The sequence below is a fragment of the Rhineura floridana genome, chromosome 8 (assembly GCF_030035675.1).
Source record: "Rhineura floridana isolate rRhiFlo1 chromosome 8, rRhiFlo1.hap2, whole genome shotgun sequence".
In the NCBI taxonomy this organism is placed as follows: domain Eukaryota; kingdom Metazoa; phylum Chordata; class Lepidosauria; order Squamata; family Rhineuridae; genus Rhineura; species Rhineura floridana.
This window is the reverse complement of record NC_084487.1, coordinates 11304185-11310969: the sequence shown is the minus strand read 5'-3', so window position 1 is coordinate 11310969 and position 6785 is coordinate 11304185.

The following is a 6785-nucleotide window of genomic DNA, read 5'->3' as shown; positions in this document are numbered from 1 at the left end:
ATAAGATCTCCATTGCTGTGATGGACAGAGCAGAGAGGATGGTGCTCTAAACTGCAAAAGCCCCTGGAGGAGTGCAGTGCACATCCATGCTCATCCTGCACAGAGACAGGTTGCAACTCCTAACCAACATGGTGAATAACCTTAGCCTTAGGCCCCATGGATTTGACTAACTCCCTTTTTAAGGCCATCTAAGCCAGCTTCCATCATCACGTTTTATGGCAGCAAATTCCATAGATCAAGTGTTTATTGTGTGAAGAAACCACAGGGTTGCATCCTCCATGGAATGTACTATTAGCATTTATACAGATGTTCAAAGCCCTTCACATGCATTATCTTAATGTGACTTTTACAACAACCCTGTAAGGTAAGCCAGCGCTATTTAATTCCCCTATTGCAGGTGGAGAGCTGAAGCAGAGACAGGAGAGAGGGAGGCTTGCTTAAGGCCACACGGGTGAGAGATGGAGTAGGATGCCTGCTTATTTGTTTTGTTCCATTTGCTGGAGGGTGGGTATATCTAGGGAGAACTGTATTGTGGTCTAACTGTTGTGTATTGATGTCTGCAGAGCCTGGTATATTGATTTCTTTATTCTAGCAGACGGCTTCTATGTATATGATGTGTCTTGGAGGGAGAATACTGGAGGAGGGGGTTGATGAGCAATCTATCTCAGTGATTGAGGGGAGGGGTAGACATGGTAGAAGGACATGGTGGAGGGGTGATGATAGGTGCTCACACCTGATATCCCTCTCTGGGGTCTTCCCGACAATGGATACTGATGGATGCTCTACCACTGTCCCCAACAGTCTTGTGGTTCTACTGTTGAATGCCAGGTCGGTCCATAATAAAGCCATCCTGAGCCATGGTTTGAACATGGATGAATGGGCCAACCTGGCGTGCATCACTGAGACCTGGGTGGGGGAGCTGGGCTGTCCAAATCTGACTCAGTTCTGCCCACCTGGGTACTCGGTACGACATCAACCCAGACTAAAGGTGGAGGGGGGAGGAGTTGCTGTAGAGTTCACGTCCTATCACCGGGAAGCCCCTCTCTCTTGGAGCGGCACTGGAGAGCCTACACCTGGTGTTGGGCCAAAGGAACAGATCAGGGATGCTGTGGGTGTCCTGCCCACTCTGCCACTCAACAGCCTCTGCTGCTTAGGCTGAGCTGCCTGAGGTCTCGGATGTGGTGTTGGAGGAACCCAGAATGGTGGTTTGGGGTGATTGCAACATTCATGCTGAGGCCACCTCAGCTCCAGCTCGGGAGTTCATGGCATTCATGGCAATTATGGGCCTGTCTGAAATGGTCATCAGTCCAACACAGAGAGCAGGACGTTCCCTCAGTCTGGTCTTTGCTCCATGTGGAGAGGGTGGTGGTCTGCAAATTGGTGGGATGGCTATCACCCCATTGTCATGGTCAGACCACTTCCTGGTGAGGTTTGGTCTTGCAGTGATTATTCTCCCCTGCAGGAATGGGCCGCCCCCAGAGACTGATGGAATCTGATTGATTCCTGACTGCTCTGGGGGATTTTCCAGTGGATAGGGCTAGTGATCCCTGAGGCCCTAGTCTCACCACGGGATGGTGAGGCTTGTAGGGCCATTGATACCGTCATTCCTGAGGGCCCTCTCTGGTGCCATGGAGCCCACTTTGCTCCTTGGTATACTATGATTGATGAAATGGACCAAGCGAGGGCTAGAGCATAAGTGGTGTGGATCTCACTCTGGAGCAGACTGAGCACATGTTGAGGCTCACAATTGGGCCTACCACTTGCGGCGGGGGCAGCAAAGAGATCCTACTTGGCTGCCTCCATTGTGTCCTCAAGGAGTCGTCTGGCTGAGTTGTTCCGTGTGGTCCAGAGGTTGGTCGTTCCTGACCAGGGTGACAGACCTCTGGAGTACATGGTGTCCAGCTATAATCGGCTGGCTAAACACTTCGACAACAAAGTCGCTCGGTTCTGCAGTGATTTAGACGCTGCTATTGTGGTAGTTCTAGCTGGGTGTCCAATGCAACGCTGAACCCAGTATTGTGGGATTGATTCCAGTTAATGCCACTTGATGATGTGGACAAGATGCTTGAAGTGATGCACCCGACCACCTGCTCATTAGATCCTTGTCCATCCTGGCTTATTAAAGCTAGCTGGAGTGGGGTGACTGAATGGGCCCCAGGTATAGTAAATACATCTTTGCATGATGGTGTGATGCCCACTGCCCTTAAAGAGGTGCTGGTATATTCACTTCTTTAAAAGCCCACACTGTTTGCCAACACCCCTTTCTTGGCAAAGGTGGTGGAGAAGATGGCTGTAGAGCAATTGCAGCTATTCCTGGATGAGACTATCTAGATTCATCACAATCTAGATTCAGACCTGGTTTCGGAACAGAAACAGCCTTGGTCGCCCTGTTGGATGACCTTTATCGTGAGAGAGACAGGGTGAGTGCAACCCTGTTACTTCTGCTTGATCTCTCAGCAGCATTTGATATCATTGAACATGGTATCCTCCTGGATCGACTCAGTGAGATGGGCATTGGAGGCACTGAATTACCTTCAGGGTCACATCCAGAGAGTAGCTCTGGGTGAGTGTTCCTCAGCCCCCTGGCACTTGTGCTATGGGGTTCCGCAGGGTACTATCATCTCTCCAGTGCTATTAAACATCTATATGAAGCCATTCGGAGCGCTCATTAGGAGTTTTGGAGCAAGGTGTCAGCAACAAGCTGATGACATGCAGCTCTGTTTCTCATAACATCTGAATCAGAAGAGGCTGTGTCTGAATGCTGTAGTGGACTGGATGAGGGCCAATAAACTGTGTTTGAATCCTGGAAAGATGGAGACTTTGGGGCTAGATCATTCCCATGTCTGGGAGATAGACAGGTTATCTGTTCTGGATGGGGTCTTGCTCCCTCTGAAGGACCTGAACCATAGCCTAGGGACTGGATTCATCTTTGTCATTAGAGGCCCAAGTATCCTCTGTGGCTAGAAGTGCCTTTTACCAGCTTTGTCTGGTTCATCAGCTACGGCCATTCCTCAATAGGGATAGCCTGACTTCTGTAGTTCATGCGTTGGTAACCTTGAGGCTAGATTACTGCAATGCACTCTATGTGGGGCTGCCCTTTGCCCTGGTTCAGAAGCTCCAGCTGGTGCAAAATGTGGTGGCCAGATTGCTGATGGGAGCACATGGCCGACAACATGTGACACCACTCTTAAAATATCTGCACTGGCTGCCCATCAGCTACCGAGCCAGGTTCAAAGTCCTTGTATTAATTTATGAAGCCCTGAACCGTTGAGGTCCAGGGTACCTTAGGGACAGCCTGAACCCTTATATCCCAGCTCGATCACTGAGGTCATCTGCAGGAGTGGCTCTGGTTGTCCCCCGAGTTGGCGATGCTCATTTAACATTGACAGGAAATCAAGCCTTCAGTGTCATGGGCCCAGTTCTCTGAACACTCTGCCAACAGATTCAGCAGGTGCCTTCTGTTTTTACTTTTAAGCACCAGCTGAAAACCTTTCTGTTCCACCAGGCTTATGCAGGCAACTAAGATACTGTTTTCACAACAATTGGCCTTTGTTTTTATTGCATTTTTAATGTTTTTATGCTACGATTGTGGTTGCGGTTTAACATGTTGTCAACTGCTTTGATGTTTTTAACAAAATAGCGGTATACAAATATTTTAATAAATGTATAAATAAACAAACATAAACATCCAGAAGAGCTTGCTGGATCAGGCCAATGGCCCATCTAGTCCAGCATCATAGAATCATAGAATAGTAGAGTTGGAAGGAGCCTATAAGGCCATCAAGTCCAACCCCCTGCACAATGCAGGAATCCAAATCAAAGCATTCCTGACAGATGGCTGTCCAGCTGCCTCTTGAATGCCCCCAGTGTCAGAGAGCCCACTACCTCTCTTGGTAATTGGTTCCACTGTCGTATGGCTCTAACAGTTAGGAAGTTTTTCCTGATGTCCAGTCGAAATCTGGCTTCCTATTACTTGAGCCCATTATTCCGTGTCCTGCAATCTGGGACAATCAAGAAGAGATCCCGACCCTCCTCTGTGTGACTATCTTTCAAGTACTTGAAGAGTGCTATCACATCTCCCCTCAGTCTTCTCTTCTCCAGGCTAAACATGCCCAGTTCTTTCAGTCTCTCCTCATAGGGCTTTGTTTCCAGTCCCATGATCATCCTTGTTGCCCTCCTCTGAACCTGTTCCAGTTTGTCTGCATCCTTCTTGAAGGATGTTCTCACAGTGGCCAAGTAGATGCCCCAATGGGAAGCCTGCAAGCAAGACCTGAGTACAAGAGCATCACTTTCCCCTCCTGCGATTTCCAGCAACTGGTATTCAGAAGCATACTGCCTCTTACTATGGAGGCAGAGCATAGCCATCATGGCTAGCCACTGATAGCCTTATCCTTCATGATAAGTAAGGTACCTAGTAGAATATGGCAGAAGTGATATTCAAACCAGGATCTTCCTGATTCCTGGGGCAGTTTCCTTGCCACTGCACCAGCCTTTGCCAACCTGGTGTCCTCCATCTGTTTTGCAATTCCCATCAACCAGAGCTTGGAAAAGTTACTTTTTTGAACTACAACTCCCATCAGCTCAATCCAGAGGCCATGCTGGCTGGGGCTGATGGGAGTTGTAGTTTAAAAAAGTAAATTTTCCATGTTGGAAATCTATTGAGTTGTGGAGCGGAGAGTTTTGAGCGAGCTTATGTGTGTGTGTTTGAATCCTTGCTAAAGATTCCACCTTCCCTGCAAATTAGTCAGACAGAGACTTTAAGCTTTAAAATAAGAAACAACTACTTTATTCTGGAAGTACATGCTTGATAGGAAAGAGTCCTATATCTAGCTAACTAACTATGTTGGAGCAATCTGCACTGGTCCCAGTGCAGCTCTCATGCTGGTTGAGAGGGAGAGACAAAGGAATATGTCTGCTCCCCTCTAGAGAGAAAGAAGAAGACTGGGAAGGAGGGAAGGAACTGGGATCAACATCCTTTGCATATCAATCTAGCAGGAAGGAAGCGACAGCAGGAGATCAAAGGACAGGTAAAGCCTAGTAACCAAGAGGTCTCCTCTCTAGCTACCCCTTTTAACCCCATGCAGCCTCAACCCAAGTTGGAGTTGAACCACACATATTCCAACATCCCAAGCTCTGCCATCAACCCCAGCCATGGTATGGGAGGGGAAGAGAGAATCTTAACTGTGCATTTTGTAACTGATGTAATACACAGGACCACCTAAAGGGGGCACCCTAAGAACATTGAGTGCACAGTCTAAAATTGCCTAGCTGCACAACTGCTCCAGATGTTGCTGGAGGTCAGCTTCCATCACTCCCTGACCACTGGGGCTGATGGGAGATGGAGTCCAACAACATCTGGAGGGCTGCAGATGTTCCCCATCCCTGCTATAAGGGATGACGCCTAACACTATTTATTTCTTTATTTCTTTATTATTTGATTTATATCCCGCCCTTCCTCCCAGCAGGAGTCCAGGGTAGCAAACAAAAGCACTAAAAACACTCTAAAACACCATAAAAACTGACTTTAAAATACATTAAAACAAAACAATTCCAACAAAGAAGCAGACTGGGATAAGGCCTCTCTTTAAAAGGCTTGTTGAAAGAGGAAGGTCTTCAATAGGTGCCGAAAAGATAACAGAGATGGCGCCTGTCTAATATTTAAAGGTAGGGAATTCCACAGAGTAGGTGCCGCCACACTAAAGGTCCGTTTCCTATGTTGTGCAGATGGTATCTGCAGGAGGCCCTCACCTGCAGAGCACAGTGATCTACTGGGTATATAAGGGATGAGATGGTCTTTCATGTATCCTGGTCCCGAGCTGTATAGGGCTTTGTAAACCAAAACAATAAACTTGAACTTGGCCCAGTAGCAAATGGGTACCCAGTGCAGTTCTTTCAGCAGTGGCATGACATGTTGGCAATACCCTGCCCAATCAGCAGTCTCATCGCCACATTTTGCACCAGCTGCAGCTTCCGGACCAACCTCAAGGGCAGCCCCACATAGAGCGCATTGCAGTAATCCCGCCTGGAGGTTACCAGTGCATAGACAACAGTGGTCAGGCTATCCCAGACCAGAAACGACCACAGCTGTCTTACCAGCCGAAGCTGGTAAAAGGCACTCCTAGCCACTGAGGTCACCTGGGCCTCTAGTGACAAAGATGGATGCAGGAGCACCCCCAGACTACTGACCTGCTCTTTCAGAGGGAGTACAACCCCATCCAAAGCAGGCAACTGACCAATTTTCTGAACTCAGGAACTACCAACCCACAGTGCCTCCATCTTGCTAGGATTCAGACTCAGTTTATTGTGCTAAATCCAGCCCACCACCGAGTCCAGGCAGCAGTCTAGGGCTTGTACGGCCTTTCCCAATTCAGATGTTACAGAGAAATAGAGCAGGGTATCTTCAGTGAACTGCTGACACCTTGCCCCACATATCTTGATGACTGCTCTCAAGGGCTTCATATAAATGTTAAACAGCATGGGGGACAAGATGGTACCCTGCGGCACACCACAGCACAACTGCTAGGGGGCCAAAAGATAGTTACTCAATGCTATTATCTGAAAACGACCTTGGAGATAGGATCAGAACCACTGTAAAAGAGTGCCTCCGATACCCATCTCACCAAGTCAGCCCAGAAGGATACCATGGTCAATGGTATCAAAAGCAGCTGAGAGATCAAGTAAGAGTAACAGGGTTGCACTCCCCCTGTCCTTCTCCCGATAAAGGTCATCCATCAATAATTAATCGACCAAGGCTGATTCGGTCCCATAACCAGGCCTGAACCCAG